Consider the following 26,699-nt stretch of genomic DNA (forward strand, 5'->3'; position numbering starts at 1 on the left):
GCTCTCTGAGCCCTCTGGGCTCAGCCAGGAGAGGAGGGCATTCACCAACCCCCCCCCACCAAGAACCTGCAGCCTTGCATGGACATCTCTGAAGGCAGCTGGGCTCTGGGGACCTGCTCCTGGCCTCTGGGAAGGGCCAGAAAAAGGCTGCATCTAGGCAGAACAGTCTTTCAGCTTCTGCACACCCCATATATATTATATATACCATACATAAATATATATATATGCCATATATATATGTATATATATATACTGGGCATTAGTTAGTTATACGATTCTCCCTGAGATACCTCCTTTCCCCCACACTGTATGGCCCTCTGATCAAGCTGTGTAACTGGATGTGTGTACATGTGGAGGTCTTGAAAAGACGCATGGCCAAATCCAGGGGCATTTTAAAATGCAGGAGCTTTGCACTTCAACGTGGTCCCTTCTGGTGCCAAAAAAATTCACAGGTTCTTATGTGAGTTGCAGGGCTGTGTGGTGGGGTTATGTGTTTGCTTTGGAGTGGAGCCTGCAGCCAACCCACAGGGATCACAGCCCATTGTGCTAAGTGTTTTACACACACATAACGAGTAGCTGTATCTACCCCCCAAAAATGCAAAATGCCTCTGTAATGAGTCACTTTTGAGAGGCAACATCCAGTCATGTGGAGAGAGGAACAGCTGAGTGAAAGAACTGGGAATTTGTCTGGAGGCTTGGCTGTGCTCGCAAGGCAAATCTTGTGAAGGTTGCCCCTGCAGGTCTGCTTTCAGCTTGTTGCCAGCTGCAGGTGAGAGCCTAGGGAGGGAACAAAGCATTCAGAAAAAAAGAAACAAGACTTTTAATCTACCATTCCCCCCTGCCCCTCCAGGATGACAGCAATGGTGTTATAAGAATCTGTGTGTGTACTTTCTTCACACCCAACCTGTTTGCCCAAAAGAAGGTTGGAAAGGAATGTTTTCTCCTTGCTTCTGCACCTACATGTTTCTGAAAGCTCAGGATCAATAGATTATTTCTGCATTTTTGTATGTATGTCTTCTGTTACCGTGTCACCTGCTTGTGTGGTATGCAGAGAGGAAACTCAATTGTGTGTCAGGAAGGTGAATGGGCTGGACATGCAGCAGAAGCTCAACAAATGTAAAATTTTAACAAAAGTCAATGCACTCCCAGTTTGTATCAGTCTTGGGACAGTGGGTGGAACTGATCCAAGTCATAAAGTCTTTTAACTCCAGTGAGGGAAGGGATCATGTTGTTCAGATCACCATCAAACAGGGTGACAAAAGTTCTATCTGATGACGATGGTGGGGCACGTCATCGGTTCAAAACGAGGGAACAAAAACAGAGGAGAGAGTTACAGCCAGCGTGCTGGGATGGACTCCAAGAAAATAGCAAAGCTGCTTCTCTGTGTGGATGAGACATTATCAGGACAATGGGGTGAAGAAACACTGTCAAAAAAAAAAGAAAGACCTTAATTTATAGAGACCTTATCCAGCGTTGTCTTCTTCCTCCTGGACTAGTGCATGCCCGTTTTGGCTGGTGCCAAAAACAGGCACAGAAGAGGTTTTGGGACTTTGTAATGGCCCTGAAGCCTGCAGCTCTCTGCTTTGTGATATGCAAATCACATGTAGCAACAGAGCAAGGCTTTTAAGCCCCCTTTTCCACCAGTCAATGAGACCTTGGCTGCAGCAGAGAGAACAGAGTCCAAGGCGTCTTCTCATGGATTGTTTGGATGTTCTGCTGGACGACGTTTGTGATGCACAGACCCAGCATTTTTCCCAGCAAGAGGGGAAAAAGGATTTAAGGATAAGGGAGAAAGGAGACTGCTGGTAAGGAGGAGGAAGCCTTCATCTTTTTTACTTGATGTGTATTTAAGTGGCCCACTGTTATCCTACAGCAACGGCCGTAGACCCTGGCATAAAGCCTGAGCTGCAGCCTGTGTGTGAGTAGACCTGAGAAGTAGCATGGACTGAGGTACCTGCTTAAACCCTCTGTTGAGCTCTTAGATGGCTGCCAAGGGATGAAGCACAGCAGGGAATTACTCTGTGCTCTCCTGGAGAAGCTGGACAGGTCTACCAGCAGGAATGAAGACAGCTGCAGGAAAACACCCACTCAAGACATCGGCTGGCTTTTGGCCTACCTGGCGTGACCTGCTGCAGTCATTCTTCACATTTCTACGTTGGCTTAACCCGTCGGTCCAGTCGGTGCTGGCTGGTTGCATTTTCATTTCACTTTTCTCAACCCATGGGCCTGGGTTGAGATGAATATCTGCCTCCCAATGGCACAAAGAAGAGGAGCTTCCAGGATCTGAGGCAGTGATGAGCGGACACCTGGTCTCACCCACACGGTCTGTTTTTAGCTGGCTGCGGTACCAGGGACAGCCTCTGGGCAGACATTTCTGAAGGGGCTTGAAATGGAGAGGATGAAGGGGTTGCTGAGGATTATACGGACCTATTTTGTTAAAGCAGGGGGGTCTTGGAGAGAAGGCTGGGCGAGAGAAGCTGCCAGATGTGAAGAGCTGCTTAGCCAGAGGAAAAAAGGCCACAGAGTGAATTGGATTTTCTAAGAGAAGCTGTGCAGATGTATTCCTGTGCAATGCCTTCATGTGCTCCTCCACACTGCTCTCCCCTCAATGTTGGTCACCACAGGAAAAATTTTCAATCTGGTGATGTGCTTCTCCACCCTCAACCCCTACAAAATGCACATAACAAGCAAAGATATGCACGTTTTGGCTTTTTCAGGTTTTTGTTATTTAAAGAAATAATCATCTCAAGCAAGGACAATCTATGATCAAACTGTAAAGGTACCTCAAGGTTTTGCTGTATGATAAGCACAAATAGAGATTGACTATTTAAAATTCAAACAGAAAGATCCCCCTGAAGCCCCTATCTGAGAGGTACACATCTCTCCCACACACAGAATCACCTAGGGTCAAAATATCTCCTGGTGTAAACTGGCAGAAATCCATAGAATTTTCCCATAAATCAATTTAATTAAAAGTGTCTTCTGATGTGCCTTGTGCCTTTGTTTAGTAATAATGTTAATTTAAGAAGGTGTTATGGTAGGAAAACGAATCCCTTCTTTACACCCCTCCCCTCCCACTCCCTTGGTTCAATTTGAATATTTTAAAAATGTATTTATTTTTCTAAACGGGAACAATAAATATATTGTTCATGAAGATTTTTGTTGTTGTTGACAATACATTTGCAAGGAACACTTACCTGGGCTTGTGTGCTGGGGAGGGAGGAGAGAAAGAGCTGGTGCAGTTTGCAGGTATAAATTGTCCATGTAAGTAATGAAGATATGTTCACCTGATAAAATAAGACCACCCTCCCTGCAAAACTATACCTGAAGCAGAAAAAAAAATCATACTTTTCTGAACTTCTGAAATTATGTGATTTATTTAAGAACTATTTTCTTAAGCTTTCCTACAAATCTGACTACTCCACTGGGACAAACCCATTAGGCCCAATTCGGCCAAATACTCGAGAGCCTAAATTCACCAGCAAATCACTTAACCACAAGCTTAACTTTAAGCACGAGCTTAAGTCTCAGGCATTCAAACCATTCCTGTGTGATTTATTCCTGGCCCTTTGGAGAGCAAGAGGAATGTAACGGGGCCAATCCACAGCTGATAAGGATGCAAAACTGAAGTGACAGACAGAGGTGCTGGGAAATATTTGCTTGACTCTGAACTTGTGTATTGGCTGGAAAGGGAGCCCTGGAAAAAGGCTTAGTCTGTTTTCTCCAACTTTGTATGGTTTTGTCTCGATTTTTCACATCTTCCTTTTCTATAGCACACTATTGTCTTGCTTTTCACATGGGCTCTAGACTATCCATGAACTCCTAAGCCTTAGGTGATCTTCCCGAACTATTGCTGATGACATGTAGCCCATAGGCTTCAGAACTGCTTTGGGGGAAAAAAAAGAAAAAAAAAAGAGAAAAAAAAAAGAGAAATGAAAAAAAAAAAAAAAAAGGATAGATGGACCAGTCTGCTAGATAGCTTATGGTTGTCAAGAGTCAGCTCTCATACAGGTCTTTCTCCATCTCAGTCTCCAGTGCATGTGCTGCTCTGTGATTTTAGGTTACTTACGTGGTATGGAATATGTGTGTTCAGCATTTTCTCAATTTTTGGTTATATGGGCGTCACCCAAAAACTTAATCTTATAATGTTGGGTGTTGCTATGCCTATCCTTGTTTATCCAGGAGAGCCCTAAAACCAAGCCATGCTGGAGACTGCCAGTCCAGTCACTCTTTTCAGTGTCCTCGTGATCACATTACTACCATTTCCAGTCTCTTTCCTCAGGTGCACAATCCAAATTATGCACTTTGATACAAGGTAAAAGCATGCGTCCTTGTGCAGCAAAGTGATACTAGATGCCTGGATTATATTTTTTTCTTCTTTTAGTCCACTCCAGACCCTGGTGGCTGGGCTCCAGCGCTATCTGACAAGACAGCTGGTGGCTTCTCCTCCTGGGTCAGTAAGGGCTGCACCTTCCTTCATCTTCCCTTTGGCACTGAATACAGATGTGCATTTTTTTTTCCATGCATGAGAAAGAGAGTTGTGTAAATGCTGCTATTGTGAGACCTTTCACCATTCACTGAAACCATATTTGCTTTATTAAAGCCATTTTTCTCTGAAGTTTCCCCATCATATGCTGGCTGTGTTGAGCTGATGAAACCTCCTCACCTCCTGAGATATTTATAGGTTTAGTAAAGAATTTGATGGACAATTTAGTCCTTCGGAGCCAGGATATAAATTTTAGCCTGCATTAAGCAGGAATATATTGGGTATAAACTAATATTTCTTACTTAAAAGCCTTATTTAATTTGATCCAAAGCACCTTATTTTTCAGAATTAAACATTACTGTTGGAAGTAATTTTAAATTTGCACAACGTTGAAGCTAAACATAGTTCTGAATTGACTTTATAAATGCATATGTTCTTTCCGGGATTGAAAGAGGAAAAAGAAACAGAAAGGAAGGGGAGAAAAAAAAAGAAAGAAAAGACTGCAGGAGCTAAAATAAGAAAAGACAATCCCTTCAACACCTAAATAAAGCCCACTAAGTGTTGAAATGAGGTCAAAAGATATTTGTTAAGACTCTGAAGTATAAAGGCAGCAATTATTTCCTTGCAAAGTCTCTCTTTAAGGACTTAAGTAAGAACCTGGAGGAGGCTGCCTCCAGCTAGAAGGAATTGCCCCTTGTTTTACCAGAAGTGCGGGAAAGAAAGGAAGCAATTATGCACTGAACAATGGTGCATTAAGAAGCCCCATTCTGTTCTCAAAACCAGGATCCCTCCTCAGTGTGTTTTCCAGCTGGGCGAGCAAGGAGATGCGCTCCTGGGGTTGGCTCCCCGGCAGGAGCAGGGACAGGCAGGTGCTGGAGAGGGAAGGAGGGAAGCACTGTGGGACCTCTGAGGTTTCCCTCTTCCCTTCAAGGCCTTGTGACTGGAAGAAAGTTATCCTATGGATCCAGTTTTGGCAAGCCTTTCGTCTTTCCTGTTCCTCTTCATTCTGGCTCTCCACACCCGCCGGCTGCCCCAGCTGGTCTCCATGGCTGGAACTCATCCAGGAGCTTTTTGAGAAGAAATCTTTGCATCCTGCTCCTTCCTCGGTTTCCCCAGGTGCTTTATATCATGCCAGGAGCATGATGTGCTTTTGCCATGTCTCTGTCTTCCCCTCTGTTACCTTATCCCAGGAGCAGGAGATACCATGCATGGTTGCCCCATGAAATCAGCCCCGAACCTCACCCCAGATCAGAAGGGGATGAAATGAGAGCTTCATGTGGATTCAGCTCTCAGGCCTAGGGATTTGCAGGAGAGGATGTAGGATCATCTGATTGACCAGAGAGAGGAGGCACAACACTTTGCCTTCCCTGACCCATTTTTCATTTTTTTCTTTCCCCATCCTTTTGCAGCAGGGTCAGAGGCCCCTGCCTTGGATGGTTATTTCTGGTTGTCATCTGTGAGAAGTGTTTCACTTCCTTCCTTGTGAGCCTGTCTCCAGCTCTGTGTCTCTGGAAGGTTGCACACAGTACATGAGCAGACATTTCTGCACCCAGGGGTTAATCTGCAAGGCTTTGGGTGGAAACCACCTCAATGTACGTGTGCCCTCCACACCTGCCAGGCTGCCAGATGCTTCTCCTCCTTCACTGGCATGTTGCCTTGTGTGTGTTGGAGGGCATTTCCCCCCCTTTTTTTTTGTTCTTCCTCTGGATATTGCTGACTTCAAAGAGATTTTGTTCTCCATATCTCCAGGTTAAAACACTTGAGCGCATGATGGGGCAGGGCTGACCCCTGTCATGACGGCAGATCGTGAGGTCAGAGAGGTGACCAGTGTGTCTTTGGTCAAAGGGGGCTTGTTGAAGCCTCTCTTGGGGCAATCTCCACAGGAAGACGTATCTTTTTTTTTTTTTTGGGGGGGGGGGGGGGGGGAACCAGCCAAGGTAGGGCTGCAGTGCCCCCAGCGACTTGTGTGTCCATCCAGGCTAAAAGAACTTGATGGATGACACACGGACTTCAAACTCATGTAGCAATGGGACCTTGATGCTGTCTTTGAGTGAATGCTTCTAGACACCACCCTGGCTAGTGGCACAGATGCAGCCCCTGTTGGGCATCTGAATGCTTCTGCACTTGTTATACCGTGTCTGTGCAGCCTAGGAAACAGCAGGCTGGACCTACTTGTGGGACTCAGAAGTGGACTTCCCCTTATCCATGCAGTGAGGCTGGAGGCTCACACTAATTATCATCCACACCCAATTCTGTTTTTTTTTTTTTTATTTTTTTATTTTTTATTTATTTTTATTTTTTATTTTATTTTATTTTTTTATTTTTATTGGTGGTGAGGACCTGAAGCCAGTGAGAACTTTGGAAGGGTCTGGCAAAAGTGAGAGCAGAGCTGAGTGCTCCACAGCTGTAGCCCCCCAACAGGTGCCCCCAGTTTATCTCCTCTCTGCCAGTGTAGTAAGGAGGCAATAGATAGCAGGAGGGGTGGGGGGGACATTATGAAGGCTATGGAGCTCAGCTGTTCCGCTGACACCCCCGCCCAGGGTACATATACCCCTCCAGCCGCACTGGCAAAGTTTTGTGTCTCTTGCTGACTGTGGTAATCCTGGTTTGTCCTTCACCAGCTCACCAAGGTAGGCCTAATGCTATAGTTTTGTTAAAAGGTCATTTTCTTTAATTTGAGGATGGGTCTGTTGCTCTGTTTCTGTCTCACCAATGTCCTGCTCGTGGCTGGGAACAAGCTGTATAACCCACACACAGCCCTGCATGGCCCCTCCACAATGTGTAATCCTGATAAAGCAACATCTGGGCTGCAAGCGTGTGAATACCCAATGTGACAGCACCTCGCATTCCTGGTTTATGCTTATTAATAACAAGCTGTAAAAATAGCAGTCAGACAAGATGAGATCATATGGCTGATTGTGGGATGCCATATGCTGTCTGTTTTGCTGAGCGAGCCTTGTGCAGAGGAGACCTAGGGTCTTTTGCAAGAGCAGGGTGGGACTGGGGATGGCAAGGGGGTCTGTGGGCTCTGTCCTCTTTGCGGGAGCCCTGTGGGAGGACAAATGTACCATGGGTTTTGGGTAGTTTTACCTGGCTGTGCCTCTATCTGTCCTGCTATGGTGTATATAGCATGCAGAGACCTTCCAGTACAGTGTATTTCTGCCTCCTTGGGGTGGTAATACCTTAACAGAGTCTGAAGGTTTCCTTTTCTTTTCTTTTTAATTCTGTTTACTGTAAAACTAAGAGTTAAAAAACTCTGGTGAGAGAATGCTGGACCCATTTATACTTGCACATGCTTCAAAAAGATGATGTAGATCTTGGCTAGCAGTGGAGTAGTAACATCTGTACTTACAGGAACGATAGTTCCAGCACCTAGCAGCGTCCTATTCAGGCTTTCACAATCCCCTAGCTGAGAAGCGTTACCCTAGATTAGGGCACTTCAGACTCTGATAGCTGGTGGACAACTGCGCTGTGTCAGAAGGATGTGAGGGGTGAGGACCTGCTCTCTGCTAACCCCAGCCAAGGTGCTGGCGACCTCCTTTGCTCAGGAGACTTGCCTGTGTTGCACCTGGGTGGTTTATGGCAAACAGCAGAAACAAACTTTCTGACTCATTCCCCCTGCTGCTTGTATTCTGCTTAAGGAATTCATTTTCTAATGTACGTTGTGGCTCCCTCGGTGGTGCCCTGGCCTGCAGAGCTGTGTTCAAATCCCGCTGTGGCCCTTTGTGTGATCCCCTTGGTGCACTGCTGCCCTGCCAGAAGGGCTGTTTTCAGGGGGGTGAATGCAATACCTGAACCAGCCCCTTGCTCGTTAGGCCTGAAAGAGGCTCAGGTGCAAATTAAAGCTTGCACAATCAAGGGAAAGCGGGACCTTTGGTCATACACCACAGGTTCTGCTGTCCCAGGATGTGTGCATGAGTCACTGTCTGGAAATCCAAGTGGCCAGATGTCCGCCAGATACCGCTGCACTCGAGCTGCTAACTCCAGCAGGAAGGGCGAGGGGAAGGGGGCCGCTTCTTCCCTGCCGAGGTGGCGGGCAGGTGAGTGTCCCTGTGGGTGTTGGGGCACGGAGCCAGCACCTGTGGGGCCGGCCCCAGGGGAGGCATCTGCAGGCAGCTGGGCCCATCCCCCTGTGCCCCCCAGCTCATGATGAAGGGGGGGCTGTTGGAGCAGCTGCCCTCAAGCACTTGGGCTCCAGCTGCTTTTGGCTGCGGCGGTGCCTTGCACGGAGCAGTGCGAGGGTTCCCTGCAGGCCCCCGCTCCCAACAGCTGGGGAAACGCTCCGTTGGGTTTTGCTGGTGCCAAAGGCTTGTGTTTCTTAGCACAGCAGTAATCCCTGGGGCTTTGGCCCTCACTGCTCTCCTCCAACTCCTGGGCTGCTATCTCCATGCAGAGCACAAGCAGACGCCTTCTGCTCTTGTTTGCGTTGGGAGTTTCTGGAGGCAGAGATTTGCTATGGGTTGTGCAGTGGTTTTACTACTTAGATGGTATTCTTTTTTTTTTAAAGCTTTATCTTCATTTTTTCCCCCCACATTGTTGAAAAGTCTGGTGGCAATACATAATGAGCATATCCTAGTCTTTGCCAGCCTAGACAGTGGCACATGAGATGTTTATGAAAATCAAAGTAGTTAGTGCTGAACTTGATAAACTCTTTAAACATTATGAAACACAACAATCCTGCTTTGAGAAAAGTCACTCTCCAGGAAGAAAGCAATTTTCTGCGGAGAAATGTGTGACTCGATCTACTTGACAACTTGTTGGCCAAGGCTAGAGGTCCCTCCTTGCTTGCTATCCACCTCCAGCCTGCCCCACGGCCCTGGGCTCATCTGTTACATCCCCGTGGGTGCATTGTTCACATACAGACCCCAAGGTGGGGGTGTATGGGCTGGGACTCCATACTGCACTGCCACACTCGAGGAGTGCAGCAGAAAAATCCCTTTTTGTATTTGGCTCTGAAGGAATCTTGCTGGAAGGTGAGTCAGGGCAGTGGCTCTGCAGGAGGCTGTTGTAATTGCCAGATTTGGGATGTTGGGGTCTGAATAAATCCCTGCTTTTACTTTGCTGGGATAATTCAGGCTTGAAAGCTGAAGTGACAGCCTATATCCAGGCTTTTCTGTTTGGCTTGTCTAAGATTGTGCATGTGTGTATGTGGCCAAATGCAAATAAGCTGCTCCCAAAACACACGCAATCCCAGCTGCTAAACTTATTACCTGCACGTGCTGGTGGTGTGTGTGACTGAAGACCCTGTAAATTACCTTTTTTTTTCCTGTTCAGAGTGAAAGTGATACTGGTGTTGTAGTCCTTGACAGTAAGGAATGGCTCCATTTCTTGTTGGACAGGTTTGATTGGCCGCTAATTTACTCTCCCTCCTCTCATAATTCAGCACAGCTTTCTTGATGTGCTCTGCCAGCTCTCACCAATTTGCTGCTAGGAGGATTTTTCATGCAAGTGAATTGTGGATTCTAGTTAAAACATGTACTGAGCACGCTCCTGCTTGATGGCTCTGCTCTTAGATGTCACAGGAAGAGACAGTGTTTTGTATAACTGCAAGAAAAATACCATGTTCTAATTAGTGTAATTTATAGTCCCTTGCAGGCTAAAACAACAGCTGATGAGTCATGAAAGTTCCTCCATCTGACATTTGCTGAAAGAAATGTTATTTTAGCTCCCATGACTTTTGGGGAGGGGAGAGAAGTAGGGTGGGGCAGAGGCAGTTGGTCTGAAACATCTCGCCCTTTCTCCAGTGCCTCCCTCCGCCACATATTTCCTGTTTCTGGTGTGTTGTTCTGCAGAGAATAAACACTGATTATGACCAGGTCTAATTATCAGTCATGCTGGCCCTGTTTTTCTGTTCATAACTGAACTGGAGTTCCTGAGTTGACTGTGGCTGCTGAGGCAGGGGGTTTCAGTGCCTTCAGTGCTGCTGTTGATGTGGCAGAGTGGAGGTCTGGAGGCTAAGGTCTCCACATACCTTATAAATAGGCACCGGTGGGTTGTGAATGCATTTGCTGTGGTTGGGTGAGGTCTGAACGCAACGCAGGACCCTCAGCTCAGTTTTGAAGGATCATCCTACCCCACTGGCTTGCAGCTTCTTCCTCATCCTGTGACCTGAGATTGTGCTCAAACTGGTCTCTGCAAAGACAAGATGGTTGGGTTAAAGCAGAGTGCTTTCCAAGATGGTTTATTCCCTCTGAACTTGCTTGATGTCTACGTAAACCTAGACAAACAGCTCAGGATCTGCCCCTCAGCTGAGATCCTTCCACCTTGCCCAGGAGGCTGCCCCTGGCCGTGTAAGTCTGTGTCCGACCATCAGAGGTCAGCAATGGACCTGCCCAGCAGCTCACCATCTCCTTGCAGTGAGTGTCTGAAGAGCCATCTCCACTTGAGTATGAGGGATGCCATATGGACCATTTAGTTCAACATGTGTTGTCCATGCATGTGTTTGGAGTGGTTAGTGACATAAAACGAGATTCTTGGAATAGTCATGTCTACAGCGAGCGCTATGAAAGGCTGTGCCCACAGCAAAGCTAAAGATTGCTTTAATGATTTTTTTTCATCCCGGTGGCTTTCTTGTCTGGCCACCATGGTGTATAGGAATTATTCAGTTTCTTTTGTTGGGAGACAAATGGTGGTTCTGAGACTAAGGTTAAAAAAAAAATAAAAAAAAAATGGAGGCTAACATGTCCTTGTTTATGCATTTCAAGAACTGATGGAGGCATTGGAAATCCTTTGCTGGAGAGGGAAAAGAGGAAGCTGCACCCAAACTGAAGGATTCAGATTTGTACAGACTTTGCAGAAAGGTCACACAATGACATGGCAAAAATGGCTCTGAAAGTTTTTGGACTGAGTCTGGTGACAGACAAAGATGCAGAAAACCAGAACTTAGGGAAAGGGAACCTTGCTGAAGGTGGTGGGTGGGGAATGTGTTAATCAAAAGACAGACAAAAAAACAAGGTACTTAGTAGTGCTTTATAGGATTTTTTTGGTGATGTCTACATAGCTTGCTGTATCTGGAGGACTGTGTGACTTTTGTTTTTCAGGCTTATCAGGGTCAATAATAAAACAAGATTTTAAAAAAGCTAAAATATTGCTTTGTTATCCATATTCAAATACTTTTTATGGGTGTGACTACAAAAAGAACTCTTGAAACAGAAGAAGACCTGAGCAGAGTGGTGCAAGATGGCAGGTTTTCTGGCAGGCATAAACAATTTTAAGGTGAATTTTCCATTTATTTTCATGTCTGTTCTCAAGATGTTGTATAATCCATTGCTGGCTCTTACAGCACAGAATGATTTTAGAAAAGTAGTGAAGGATTCAATAATTTCCAGAAGAGTTAATTTCTCAGTGTGTGTTATATCTTAGGGATTGCATTTAACCTGAAAATCCCCAAATCCTCAGGCAAATTGATCAAGCTGCTGTTTGTGAAAACATATTGGCTCAAAGAGTTTTTGAGTGGATGGATCATTCAGATGAGCCCTATCACCTTTTATTGAGGAATTGCCAAGAAAAATAGCGTGAAACAAATTAAAACTTTTTTGTGGGTTTTCCTTGAGTGAAATCTGGGGAGCTGATGGCTGAGGAGCTGAGCACTGCTCCTTTCAGATGAAGGGAGTTCTAGTTTTGGATTCTATCAAAAAGGAGGAAATTATGATCCAGACAAGGAATTTGCTTTTAAGTCTGTTATCATCCTGAGGGGAACCCAAGCTGTGCTTACAAGTTGCTAAAATTCCTAGTTCTTCCCTTTTTTCATCTCATCCTTCTGCCTCTCTCATCAGTCGTGGTGCGCAAATAATGCCTCAGTTCCTCCAGAGCACCAAGTCAGGGTCTGAATAGTCCCATGGAGAGCAATGGATTTTATTCTTCTGTTTGTGCATATATTTACCCTGCAGAATGGATCATCAGTGGAAGATTTAATAGCTGGTTATTGATATTTTTTCCTCTGGGCCTATGGGTAACAGCTGGGGTAGCTTTCTGCAGCCAAGTGTGGTAAACATTTGCCATTGTGAATGGAAACATTTTCCTTTGTTGTATGTTAAAGATAGTCTTGATGAAAAGTCTAATGTTGATGTCTCAGAGGGCCCCTTGGATGATAACAAAATGCTGTTATAGCTTTGCTATTGGAGCTTTGCAAGGATGGCCCCTGTGCGTCACAGGGCAGGGAGGTGGCCATGAGCTGTTAACATTTTTTGTGGCTTCCCTCCCATAACGGGCACTAGGTTGGAGAGTTGCTACGGAAGCATTTTCATATGAAAATCCACAGGTATGAAGGCATGAGGCAGGGATGGTCACAAGATGCAGGAGCGTAGCTGTAGATAAGTAGTATAAAGAACCACTGCTAGGTTGTATTTTCAAGCAGGATAAGCCATCACAGCAGCCGGTTGACCATCAGATCTTTGTTCTGGCACAATGTGTGATGCTGTCTGTCACAAAGAGGGCTGGTGATGGGTTGGCTCTGCAGCTTGATAGGACCTGGCCTGCAGTAAGGCATCTCTAGGAAAAAAAAATGGAATTACCAGAGGCTCTGGTGCCTCCTGAAGTTTTTCTTGATGTGTTGTCTCCAGAGGTGTCTATAGTCCTTGAAGGGGTCTCAGCCTGGGTTTGGATACCTGAGGGGTTTGCCTGGACATGTCAGTGGCTACATTTATCCGTTCTGCCACACATGCGGTGAAGAGGTCAATGGCTTGGACAGAGGCCAGAAATACAGATGGTATTTATGCCTCTGAGGCAATTCTTTTGTGATCCATAGGCCACTCTTGACAGGTGAAGACACCTTGATAGTATTTAAGCTCTTTATTTTGGGGAGTAAAGTCCAAGGCTGGTCTTGTACATATTAGGCCTTTGTTTCTCTTGGAATTAGTACACAGCTGTGTGCCAGAATTGTGGTAGGGTGACATCTATGACACCAGACCTAGAGTCCTAATCTTTGGTAGACCTTGCTATTCAATTGAAAAGATAAAATTCCTCAGGGAGCTGGAAGATTCAGACCCTTAGAGCATTCCTGAAATTGTTATGAAGTGATATTAAGAAAATACCTGAGGCAATGTACAAATGTGGCAAGCCAAGATGCCCTGAAGGTGCTGAGACTTGCTAGTTACCTCTTTAGTGTACTCTGGAATGTCCCAAAAAAGATGCTGTGTTTTTAACACAGGTGAGAGTACAAGCCATGAAAAATGCCTGGATAACTGTGGCTTCAACTGGAACCTGGCAAATCAATTGGTGGTAGGCAGGCAATGCAGTCCTCCTCAGGTGAGGACCTGAGCAAAAGCACATTTATTACTCTTAGAAATTGCTTTTCACCACCTGCCATGTATCATAATCAGTGTGGTTGGGGGAGCAAAAAGGGGAATGTGTCCTTTGCTCTGCTCCTCTGTATAAAAGGAAAATCTTATCTGAAGAGCTTTAAATCTTTTCAGAAATGTAGCCCTCCAACTATGGGAAGTCACTTTAAAATCCCTCATTAATAAATTGTGCTGCTTATACAAGGCCTTGTTCCACTAAGTGTAAATTTAACATATGGCATAGGGAGGGAGAATTTTAGCAACTTGTAAGCACAGCTTGGGTTCCCCTCAGGATGATAACAGACTTAAAAGCAAATTCCTTGTCTGGATCATAATGTCCTTCTTTTTGATAGAATCCAATTGATGGAGCATTTGATCAGGAGTGTGAACAAAGCCTGCACCTTAGGCATTTATGAAGTAAGGTGAATGTCTTTCTCTGAAGTGGCTACCTGGTCTTGTTGGTGACTGCGTTTTGCAGGTCTTATCTGCAGAGTTCCATCATACCTAATCAAGGGGGTCTGATTTTTTTTTTTTTTTTCTGCAGTCCATAAAAGCCTTGGCTTTCAATTCAGGAGAAACTGGGCTTGATTTTAGCAAGGACAGACAATACATGTATATAAAATGTATACTTGCCTTGAACTTGAAGCAGTTAAGGTGAGATCCAGCAGTCAGATCAGAGACTGTCAGTCAAGCAGATCTGTGTCTTGTGTTAATGTGATTGAAATGTCAAATCTATTGTGCTCAGTTATGCAGAAACTTTGCAATTGATGTTCGTGGTCTTTATATTCCAACACTTCATCTGAGCACTGGGAAATGCTTTGCTATGTGCTTCTGCCATTAGGTTGTCAGTCAATGCACTGAAATAGAGTGGAGAAGTCCTGGGATGACCACTGCTTGTGCTGTTAGGGAGTAATAAGGTGGTGTGAGGCAGGTTGAGTGCACCATCACGGCCATGTCCAGAGCAAGGCTGGAACAGAAGGAAAGAAAGAAGATCTCAAGGGAAAGGATGTGGTTACTTGTGGAATTGATTTCAGAAAGCTGTGAGTTGGGAATGGGGAAGAAAGCTGCTAGATTTTCTAGGAAAGACTCCTGTGGATCAGTGTGACAGTATAAGATGGGCTGCTTTTAATAATCTGTTCATTGTTCTTGCAGAAATAACTCTGAATCTGTGCTCCAGTCATTCCATCTGTTTTGAGATGAGAACTCCTCTTTCCTTCCTTTGCTCTCCCCTTCTGCTCCCTGTATTGTCATTTTTTGTTTGCTTCTGTGCTCTCCAAAGCTGTTGTAAGGACGGAGTGAGCTTGAGGCAATAGGCAATGCACTAACCAGTGGAATGAGCTGACTTGTTATTGAACCCATTTTTCTTTTCATCCCAAACACATTCATAAAGGAAATGATTTAACCTATATAGTAATAAGTTTAAGCCAAGTAGTTCTGGTTTCATATTGTAAAGAATTGCAAATGTCAATTGAAGTGTATGGTGCAGCCTTTCTGAAGTGTGAGATGCTCCAGGTGATGCTACTTGCTGTGGGAGGGATTGCTGTCTTCACTCCCCGAGCAAAACTGAAGAGTAGTCCTTGGTTTGCTGTATGGATATATAAAAAAAATCAAGAAGGAGAACTTTTTGCTTATGTTTGTCCTTCAATGATGCTTGCCTCCTTCCTTACTGTTCCTGATAGAATTCAGTTTTTTTTTTTTTTTTTTGGGAAAGTGTGAAACAGGGACAGGAGGTGCTGGTGGATTGAGGTCTCTTAATGCATTAAGCACAAGCCTTAGGTGTTCTCTTTGCTTTTGCAGCCACCCATCAAACTGCTCACAAGGATCAGCCCCCTGCCCAGATCTCTCTGGTTGTCAATTAGTCTGCTTCCAATTTTTCGGTGGGATATATTTGCCATGTAGAATTTTTCTCCTACCAAAACACCCGGCTGTGTCCTATTACTTTTTTTCAGGTGAATGGTCACTGCTTTCCTTTCCTGGGCCAGTGTGTGTCAGGCAGGAGCCTGACAGCCTGCTATCTTGATAAATGACGTGAGCCCAAAGGGCAGTGTCTCAACCGGTGCTGTGCTGGCTGTGTGCGCGCACGCTGGCCAAGGCAGCTCAGGCATTCTTCTTGCTGTGGGAAGTTTACACTAAAGGTCACAAGAAGATTCATCATGCATAATTTTTCTCCCAAAGACAGTGCTGAGAAGTGCTATGTGCTGGGAATGGATGTTGGTGGTAATAAGGAATAGCAGCTTACAGCAGGCTGAAAACTTAGGTAAAGAGATTTTTACCTGCAGTGGTCCAAAGTCCTTTCTGGGGAAATGACTAGAGACCTTGAAGTCTGTCAGCTGCAGTTCAAGTTAAAATGCAATGCCTTATTTGATAACCTACATTGAGAAGTCTTCTCTAGACTGCTAACATATCTCATTGACTTCTTTTTAAGACTTGCCTCCCTCCTGAGGGTGTTAGGTGTGTGCAGTATTAATGAATGCCGGTTGTTTCTAGCTCTGTCCATCTGAAGGCTTTGTACTGTCAAGGCTTTGGTGGTGGGGTATTTGGGACAGGTGAGTGTTGGAAGTTAGGAAGCTGTGCTGGTGAGCTAATTAGCATGAGCTGATAAGACCTGAGCTACAGTTGCTCAGTCAAATAAACTTGTCATGTTGCACAACTGTGGTTTATGTCTGGATGTAAAGCTTGTGAAGCTCTTCCATGAGCCCCAGTGCTTAAGAACAGATTTCAGTTCCTGCTATGTCCTGTTCCCCTGCACCACCTCCACTCATCCTGCCCCCAAACCAAAGGAAGGCTTTCTTCTGTAACATAGCTACACATCAGCTAGAATAGTACTGGCATGGCCTGGCTGTCAAATAATACTGGAAAGGAGAAAAAAATAAACCCAGAATGAAAGCCTGAGAACCCAAAAATCAATTAAGAAAAAAGCAGACTTCCCTGTTTTTGTAATTTGTAAGTAAATGCTTTTGTTATCAGCAGCATTGCTATAGTTTATGCCTTTTCCCTACTGTTGTTAGCTTGCAGTAATATTTTATCCTCCCTTTCCCACAGTTCTCCTGACTCCTTTGTAAATGAGCCCTTGCATTTTTCCTTTCAGCATCCACTTTATCCTCTGGTTGTGTCCACAGACCTTAGGATGCTCTGCATGTGGAGGAGAAAAAATAAGCAGAGTTAATTTCCTGGTATCTCTTCTGAACATGACTGCTGTTAATTATCAAGCTTGACTTCTCTTGGCTGCAAAAATAAGCTTTTTGAAAACAATCCTCTGTGTGCTTCTGTATTTTACTGACCATTTGCGAGCTACCACCCATGGGTGTGGTAAATGCCCAAATGTATAAAACTGCCAACCAAGCTCTGTCCAGCATTGTGCTTTTAGTCTCAGTTCTGCCATCAGCATGCCTCTTCCTCCTCCATCTCTGATGAAACCCAGCAAATCTCTTAACACCTTAAAAAAAGCTCATGTTTATTGCCTGAAGAAAATGTTGCGAGGTAGGATTCCTGCCCATCTTGTACACGCAGTGAACCAGTTGTCTGGCTGTTCTGGGATGTGACACTGAAATGCCATCCATAGCCACCGGCTGATGAAGAGCCTCAGGTTTTGCAAGACCAGGTCTGGTAATCTTTAAGGTGTCATAAACATCAGAATTAGTTTCTGTAGGGGTAGATGTGCCCGCTGCATAAACGGATATTGGCTATAAATATTCCCTTTTCATTATGTTGCTGCAGTGAATGCGCAGCACTGTTAATGATGCTCTGCTTTAATACCACTGTTAGTGCTTTTACTCCCCCCAGGCTTTGAAATGATTGACCGGTTATTGTCCGGGAAGTGAGTAGCCTTGTCTTGTGCCTCTTTGGGCAGGGATGGACAAATATTGAGGCCGTGCACTTAATAACTTTCACTTGTGTCACGTTCCCTGGAGATCCATGAGCAATATATTTCTTGACTTGAAGGTAACAGTTCAAATGAAACTTTGATGCCCTGAAGAATACCTGCAAAAGACAAAGCAAGGATCCACTCGTCTTAACCCTGGGTCCTTGTTTGAGCCTGAGATATAAGATGCAGACTGGAATCTGATGTTTCTTTGCACCCAGATGCAGCCGAAATTAAAGAAACAGCACGAAAGAGCTGAGAGCAGCTTGGCTCCCAGTTTGAACAAGGTGTTTTCTGCCTGCTGGAGCACAGGGAACAAGCGAGGGCAACAAGCACGGATAATGGCTTTCTGTTAAATAAACTGGAGCTTGTAGTGGAGTGTAACTGTACTCTGAGGAGAATGTAGATATGATGGTTTAAAATAAAATAATAAAAAAAAGAGGATAAGGGTGCAAAGGGAGGACCTAATTGCAAGCCTTTCGAAGGGGGAAATATGACTTGGGCCAGGTCTTTGCCCTCTGATTTTTTTTTCTAATCCAGCTTGCTGTAGTACCTCATGCCATTTGAGTTAATGTTCATAGCAATGGGAACTTTCCTGCTCCGTAGACAAACAGACCTCCCCATCCTGACCTCTGGCCAGGTCCTCAGCCCACCTTCTCCCTGCCTTTATTTCATCCTTGTCTTATTTCTTCACTCATCAGTGCCGGGGGGCATTCTAGATTTCTAAGAGAGAAAATGATCCTTAAATACAAGGTCTGCAGCCTCTAGATCCATTTTCTACCCTATGTTAGAAATGGATCCATGGCAGAGTGGTGCAGCTGCCTTTTACTTCAGATTAAGGTGTGACATGTTCTCAATGTTATTTAAAAATATTGAATGTTTTTATAAGTATTCTGAACTTGGGGAAAGATAGTGGTGATTTCTGTTGATTCCCCATTACCTGCATTTTGTGAAAAAGTCAGTGCAAACTTAAAAATCCATACAATGCCATTATTCATCATGCTACAGTGCTTGCAGTAATGTAGTTGATCACACGGCAACATAAATAGCAGGCTAGTGGAGCAACATGTGAAATAAAGCTGGCAGGACGACTTGAAGATGGAGGGAACAATGAGGATAAAATCTATGCCATGACAGCAAAACAACACAGCTGGAGGATATCAGGGCTCCCAGTTACCAACAGTGGAGCTGTATTAGAGACGTGGGTGGATACATATTTCTGTAGGAAGAAAAAGATGAATGGGCCAGGAGAGAACCATGTTGTAGGCTGGTTAGGTCCCTGACAAACAGCACAGGAGCTTTTTGAGAATAAATAGACTTTTTGGAAGAATTTACATGTTTACTGTGTTATTTCTGTACTATGCTGGGCCCTTTGGCGGAACATCTGAGTTTTTACAGCCATTTTTGAATCTTTGGGTGGGGAGAGAGGTCCAGAGGGAAGAAGACCAAGGTCATGCAGAGCCTGGCTGTGAAGGGGGAAAAAAAAGTACTTTCCAAGCTGAATCCAACTGTAGGATTGAGGAGAACTGAGGAAGTCTCCTAGATCCTCTGCTGTGCTGTACTCCTTATCTTAAAAAGAGGTGTTTTTTTTTATAGTGTTGTGGTTTATCATGTAGTGTAGACTTTTATGAGGTCTAACACTTTTCAGTAGTGAGAACAGTTTTATTTTCCCTTTCTCCATATGAGTGATACTTGATGCAGTTTGTCAGTGAAAAGAGGTTTTGAACAAGTTTATTCTTTGGTGAGGAAATGGGACAGGGTGACTTGATGGGTTAATCTCTACTTTCTTGCATCAGAGCTGCTTTTCTAATTAAAAATGCTGGCTGGCAGTTTGTATTATCAGGAGAACACTAGAAGCCTGGGCTGTGCTGAGGGCTTGCAGACAGGATTTCTCCCAAGCTCTGGGAGCCACTGCTCTGTGCAGCGGTGAAATGTGCTGGAAACCCTATCGTGGCCTGGCAGGCGGATGGAGATATTCAGCCATTTACCAGCCAGTATGAGCAAACTGATAGCAATTCCCAGGAGCTAGAGCCTAATTATGTTTCTCTGGATGGGGATCAGTTGAACTTTTAATGAGAGGTTGGTGAGGAGAGGTGGATTTTTATTGCAATTGAGGAGAGGGAAGAGCTTTGCTGCCAGGGAACGTGGCCTCCTTACCAGTGCTGTCCAAAGGCAGCTGACAGCATAGAAATAGTAGTGTTCTCCATTTCACTGGGATACTGGGCACTTTGAATCAGTTAATTATTCATTTTTTTTCTGTGATATGTTGCTTTTTGGCAACAGTGTATTGCTTTGCATAGGTGGGTTTGCCACACTATTCCTGGTTCTGGTATTTGGTGTCACTCTCTCACTAGCTCTATTTGGGGAGGGAATGGGACACAGGCCTCTTGTGACTAGCATTTGCAATGTGGTCATGCCAGATGTGGATCTACTGGTGTACACACAGTGATAGGACGAAGGCTGGTTTTCTCTACCACTGACATCAGATCTTGGGCAAACAATTTATTGTCATCAGTCCCGAGTCCGGTGCGTGGCCATTCTGCCCTTTGTCCCTCTGTAAAGCAGCAGTAGTGTGGAGCAGTAGGATGTGGAGGTGCCGGAGGGCAGGTCTGAGTGCTGCCAGTTTCCCAAGATTAATTCAGAGCTTGGTTTCCCAGTTTTATTTAGCTATCAGCCCTTGAGATTGAAGACTGTACATGGGAGTGTTGGTATGAAGTCACATGCTGGCTTTTTGGAGTCCATGTCCATATAAAGTTTCAAATCACCTGCTCTGGGAACAGGGCCAGTATCGGTTTAAATCCTCCATAGGGAGAACAAACATTTGGATAAGCCATTCCTGTGAATGACAGGAGAGGCTTCTGGGATGTCCCTGACAAAACAGTCCGAAGTCTCTTCAGCCTGAAAAATAGCTCATTTTAATTTGACTGCAAGACTTACCACATCTTCCCTTTTAAGTTAAAACCTTTTCTATGTTCATTCTCTTTTCTGATTACTTAAACCTAATTAAAGCCTATTGTTGCTATCAGCATTTTGGGACTTTGACCATCAAGGCTCTGTCAATATTATTCTTGCCATTCTGTACTAATTTAGTGCAGATTAGGTCTTTTTAATCACAAGCTTTACAGATATAGGGTGGTATAGCTTTAGTAAGCAAATGCTGATTGCTGCATGTGAGAGGAAATAAGCTCAGCTGTGAACAGAAAAAATAATTTGGTCATTTTCTCTGCATCCCACCTTTTGGGATGCTTAGGAATGGATAATGTGATAAACCTGTGGGTATGAATGGTGTGTACTCTGCAAAGGGAGACAGTGCTCCTGCAGTACCATTAAAAAGTTCTAATGACAGCGCTGTTTTTTTTAGTGGGATAATATGAAATTTACTGCCTCCGTTTCCTCTCTGGGATGTTTTTAGTCTAAATGTTTTAGCTATGTGGTGCCTCCACAGGAATAAAGGCCCCTGGGAGCCCTCTGTACAGCTCATCTTTACCTTCCTTCATAAGCTTTCCTCGGGCAGGGAACATCTGGAGGAACTTATTGGATAACATTATTGGGCTTTGAAAGGAAAAGATAACTTCACACATAACTAGTCTTTGAATGGATACTAAAGGGAGTAGGGAGGGGCGTTCTGTCCAACATCCCCTGTGCATGACCATGGGTGCCGGGGGAACATGCTGAGGAAGTGATCACATGCTTACATACTTTCTGTAAATAGCATCTCCTACAGCTGTTGTTGGAGAAAGGGTATTGGGATAAATGAACCACTGGTCTAATCACTGGTTCTTGTGTTCTTCAAACAGTCATCTGTACTTCTGAATGTAAATCAAAGTCATGGAAAGTAATTTCTGCTTTAAGAGGGTTGGATGTGCCCTGTGTGTCTATCTGGCATGCTAACGCAACTGAACCTCCAGCTGAGGCCCTGGCAGGGTTTCCAGCCAGATGCAATACTGGCTGAACCAAAGGAGAGCATCTCAAGTCAATCCAGCTGGCATCCTGCTGAGTGTTTCACCTTTTGGCATAATCTTCTCATTTACTTGTCTTTCTTCTTGTGATAGAGCTCTTGCTGTTGCCCACAGATCTAACTATCATAATTCACACTGATGCCTGGTGCCCAAATGGTTAAATGCATTTGGCTTTGTCCTCCTCAGTCCCTGTAGATTGTGTTGCAAGAATTGAATGAAATTGATAGAGCTAGCATTACAGTGAGCAAAACCCCCTGAAGAAAGACTAGATGGGTGGATAGAGAGAATGACCCCAAAGAAAACAGCTGTCAAGGGCAGCTATTGGTTTATCTTTCATGGAAAGAGAGACGTAATGAATTCTAAATTAAGAGAAACTAGAGGCAAGGCTGTTTATCAGCTCTCTGCTGCAGCATAAACAGGCACTTTAGAAGTATCGACTGCAGTCTCACTTAATGTACCAGGTACATTTCCTCAATGTCTGGGAACACCGTGCAACCATCGGGTTAAGCTAAAGCTGGAATATTTAAAATATGCTAGGTAAGGGCAACAACTCTTTCACGTATTGGTCTGTTTTCAAAGGGCCTTTGGACAGGGGTTTCTTCTTTCTAAACTAAAAGAGCAGTACATACACTTGCAGTCCAAATGGCCTTTTGCTTAAGAAAGCTATAAGGTGCAAATGTAGGTGAAGTCCCAGGAAAAGCACTGTGTAAAAATGTCTCTTGGCCAATGGTGGAGATGCTGGGAACAAAACAGCTCCTGAGTTCAATATGCTACAAGAAATGTCAAAATGTTATCCCACCATCTTATCTGCGTACATCATGAGAATAATTGCCTCTTTGTAACCCCACTGTTCAGACTAGCTGTGTATTTATCAACTGGCCAAGTAGGGGTGGTAAGCTATCTGACAACTGACTCCAAATAAGATGAGACTGACGGATGAGTTGCTCTTGCTGTTCCTGACTTCGCTTTTTCTCCCCTCTGCAGTCTGTCTCTGAGACAGAGAACCAGAAATTATGTCAGTCCAAAGAGCACTCTGTGCCATGAGGTTATATTCACTCAGATTCACCTCTAACTTAGAGGAACTTGACTGCACAAAACATAACCTAGATAAGATTCTCTATTATGTGGTTCAGAGAAACATATTTTGCATGTTACCCACCTAACACATGGCTATGAAAGTAACTCATCAGATTCTAGTTCACAGCAGTGACTGACACGAGAATCTGTGTTTTTGGCCAGTGTTGCCAGTAGCAGGCTTTGTAAGAGCTGATATATGCCATTGGTTTGTTTGATAGGCTGAAGGATGTGTCTCAGGAACTAGTGAGCATTTGGTGAAACATTACTTTTACTTAGGTTTGATGTGCATTTTGATTTACCACATCTTTTGAGCTCTAGTGTTCCTTTGTCTTGTCTTTGGACAGATGGCAGCAGGAGGCTTCTGCAGCCAAATAACCTGTTGGTTTGCTGGCTTTTGCATATTGCAACTGAGCTGTAGCTCTCTGTTGGGAGGGAATTTAATTTTAAAGACTGAGTCACAAAGCCAAAGGCACTAAAAGTGTCCCCACTTCTTTCATCAACACCACTTTCCCTTAAATGAAGTGTTGAAGATGAATTTGTCTTGATGGGTCAGCCTGACGTGGCCAAAATCCAGATGCCAAGGATGAATATGGCTCATTGTTATCTCCTCATGAAAACAATCCTCCCTGTCCTCTGAGGTGCTTTGACTCCTGTCCTTACTCGACCACATGCTCTTTTGTCATTTTTGCACATTTTCATGTCTTTAATTAAAAGAAAAGGCCTTCCCAATGGAAGATTAATTAGGACAAATGTGCTGCCATTAATATCTGCCATGTTTGGAAGGAGATGATTCACCCTGTGATTAAAGCCAAACGGAATCTGGAATCTGAGGAGTAATTAGCCCTCAGCGGCTCGTAAGTCTGAAGAAAGCACTATTTATCAGTGGTGGTGCTAATGCAATTACTTCTCCACTGCAGCCTCCTGGACTGATAAATCATAGCCTGAGCATTTGGAGAAGCTATCAATTCAGGATTATGCTTCTCTGAGTCTACAAAGAGGAAAAAGAAGGGAAACAAAGGGACAATCAGCTTCTTGATGCCTTTGATTGAATCAAAGCTATGGAGGCCAATGGAATCTGAGTACTCCTGAATCCATTTCCTCACTTTCATAGAAAACTGAGCTTTTACAATGGTCACTGCAGCTCATTGAAATCACGGCTTCCTTTATTTTTAAGGGAACCGAATCCAGGAATTTTTTGTTCAGTAAATGTGAAAACTGGGCAGAATGGCTTAACTATGCTGAAGCTGAGTTTATAACCTGTGCTTGGCTGGAGCACCTTTTGCTTGCTTTTCCTCTGGGTTTGTTTAGGAGTGGATGGTAAGCAGTGTGTTTTGAGGTGGTGGTTCTTCATATGTTGCTCCTGTTTGTTGTGTGGTTGGGTCTTCAGGTACGAACAATCTTGCAAATCTTGAGCACCCTTCCTGTGGGACCTGAAACATGGGTTTGAACATTAATCTACAGCAATAATTTTCTGTCTCACATGCACCTGTACATCCACTACTCCAATTTTAGAGTTAAGTTGAGGCATAAAGAAGTGAAATAATGTCTGGCTCCCTTTGAGAAGCCAGGTGCATCTGTGGTGATATTCTCCTCTTGGATAGAAACGTGCCTTTTTGCGTAAGGGATTTGTTCTCAAGACTTCCAATTCCCACCTCTTTAATAAAAAGCTGATGAACCTGAATATCTTGCAGAGCAACCAACCCCTGTCTCTTATTCATGGTGCTCCATAGGTGCCCCTTTCCAATTCTAAATTACACAGCACTACACCATGTTATAAGCTCAGCCCCATCAGAGAACCTGGGCTTTTCTTAGGGTGCTTCCAATTCGTGCCATGACACTCAGGGCCATGCACCTTTCATTAACGATATTTCTAAATCCCTTCCATTTCCTGTAATATGGAATAGACTGGCCAATAAAATGTCTGGAGGATACGGGTGGGAATATGATATGCTAGGAACTGGCTGCTGGGCTGAGCCATAGGGAAATATCTTGCCCAATTGCACTAGTTGTATATGGTGAGTGTGCACTTAAACCTGACTCCTTGTTCCTGAATGTAGCCCAGATAAGCACAGCTGAGGGGAGTACAGACTGGACTAGATGAAATCCTCCTCACAGCTGCAACCAGCTGATAGAGCTGTTCTGGGATCATTCTCTATTCATCCTCTCAGATGCAGAAATTTGTGTCGAGACCCATGCTGTCTCCCACACCAGCTGAAATAGTAACCGTGTTTCATTTGCTGTTGTGGAAGCAACCTCGTTGGAGATGAAATCTGTGTAGGGTGGAAGACGTGTTCAATGTTTTATGTTGACTACATTCATAGGCACTTTCCATGGTATTTCACATCCACTGTGTGTGGGCCAGAGATGGTGGTAGGGTTAAATGTGGAGCAGCAGGATAAAAATGAAAATTTTCCTTCGGATTCTAGGCAGGTCTTCATTTAGGAACCCAGCAAATGAACAACATTTGGGATGTTCTTGTGGCAGGTGTTAATTAAGGCTTTAAAGCAGATGGGCAAACAAAGACAGACTGAGATTTCTTGAAGGAAAAGATAACAGATAAAATTATGTTAGCAGCTGCTGTGTTGCGTTTGTTGACATGTTGGCTGACTATGGTACATGTTACGGTGGGACAGCTCCAGCATCAGTGTAAGAATATTGATTCTTAGAAGCTAAAAGAGAAAAGTCTGTTTCCCTTGGCTGCTGGAAAAATTCTAATTACCTTCTGGTCCTCTGATAAGAAGGAACCTGACATGAGATGAACAATTTTCTAAGATTTTCTCTAGCAAGCGTCCTTGATACAGCTAGTGAATTATAGATGTTATTTGTTCGTATTTTGGTTTTCATGGACACTTTGATTCTTATTATTTTTACAGTGCAAATGTAGGGTAGCTTTGATCACTGGAAAGTAGTTTACCTCTCTAAGCCCAGAGCTGTCAAACCTTTGGTCTGGTATAGTGTTCCACAAACAGCTTGCCATATATTAAATTCTTCCACAGAGTCCTGAGAAGATCAAAGGGATTAAGTCCAAATTCAGAAAGCTGGATAAAAATCAGTGTTGAGACAAATGATTGTGTCCAAGAGTCATGATAGCAGATAGTTAATTTTTGAGACAACTGTAGCATTACGACTAGAGCTTGGAACCACATGCTGAAGTATGCTGTAGGCTAACAGTGTCACTGGTAATATTAAAATTGTATGCTTTATATGCATTGCCTACCAGAACACTTTGGGTGCAGAAAGGTGGTAATGAAGTCCACTGGTATTAATTGCATAGTAGAAAATTGGCTTCAGAGGGGGGTGGGAGGTGGGGAAACAGAACAAGAAGTGGGATAAAATGACCCATTGCCTCTTCTGTGTAATATACTTCCTTGGGTAAGCATGAGTACATCAATTTCCTTTTGAGAAGGTCAGTAGTGGGAGCTATTGGGTTACCAGGGACGTGGATTTCAAGAGACATTTGAAGTGTAATTGCTTGACTGGTTCTGGTTAGCCACAAGGTTGAGTTCGTAAAAACGCTGCAATGGGGGGAGGAAAAAAATGGCCATGACAAGTCAGGATTGACTTGATTTAAAAAAGAAAGGGGATTTTTCTGAGGAGCCTCTGGTTCCTGGTGCTTTTGTTTGAGGATCAGCAGGACAAAGGGAGAGATTAGTAGAATTGTTCCCTGTTGTGGGTGCCTGTTGCATAAATCCCTGCTCTTCAACCCGTCCCAAGCGCTCCTTTTCCCTGTTCACAGAAGCAGTGGATAGGGAGAGGTGCTGGGGATGAAAAGGAAAGGCCTCCACCCAGCCCTTAAGACGACCAGCTGGTTGCTTATTTATATTCTGTGGTTTGAGCCAGTGTTAAAGCCTTTGCTGACTTTGCAGTGGTAAATAATACTAACGAGCTGAAATGTCGATACCTCATAAAGCTTGGGATGTTTCAGTAATGCACGATGGGAAGTGCAAGTGAGACTGGCTTTAGATGTAATCTGGACACTCAAACACGTTTCATAAAGGCTGAGTTTATTTTTTCCCCTCCCTGGACCCTCTTTGTCA

At 44.2% G+C, this 26,699-nt stretch overlaps 2 long non-coding RNA genes across 2 annotated transcripts in view; both read left to right on the forward strand.

The window, feature by feature from the left end:
• Positions 1–7,060: 7,060 nt before the first annotated feature.
• The window catches only part of LOC118172404, a 156,508-nt gene continuing 136,869 nt past the window's right edge, over positions 7,061–26,699 (forward strand). The window contains exon 1 of the long non-coding RNA XR_004753683.1: positions 7,061–7,116. This is a non-coding gene — a long non-coding RNA (uncharacterized LOC118172404). The remainder of the gene's footprint in view (positions 7,117–26,699) is intronic.
• LOC118172405 overlaps positions 7,213–26,699 on the forward strand; it is a 53,745-nt gene continuing 34,258 nt past the window's right edge. Inside the window, exon 1 of the long non-coding RNA XR_004753684.1 lies at positions 7,213–7,303. This is a non-coding gene — a long non-coding RNA (uncharacterized LOC118172405). The remainder of the gene's footprint in view (positions 7,304–26,699) is intronic.

The sequence above is a fragment of the Oxyura jamaicensis genome, chromosome 10, assembly GCF_011077185.1.
Source record: "Oxyura jamaicensis isolate SHBP4307 breed ruddy duck chromosome 10, BPBGC_Ojam_1.0, whole genome shotgun sequence".
In the NCBI taxonomy this organism is placed as follows: domain Eukaryota; kingdom Metazoa; phylum Chordata; class Aves; order Anseriformes; family Anatidae; genus Oxyura; species Oxyura jamaicensis.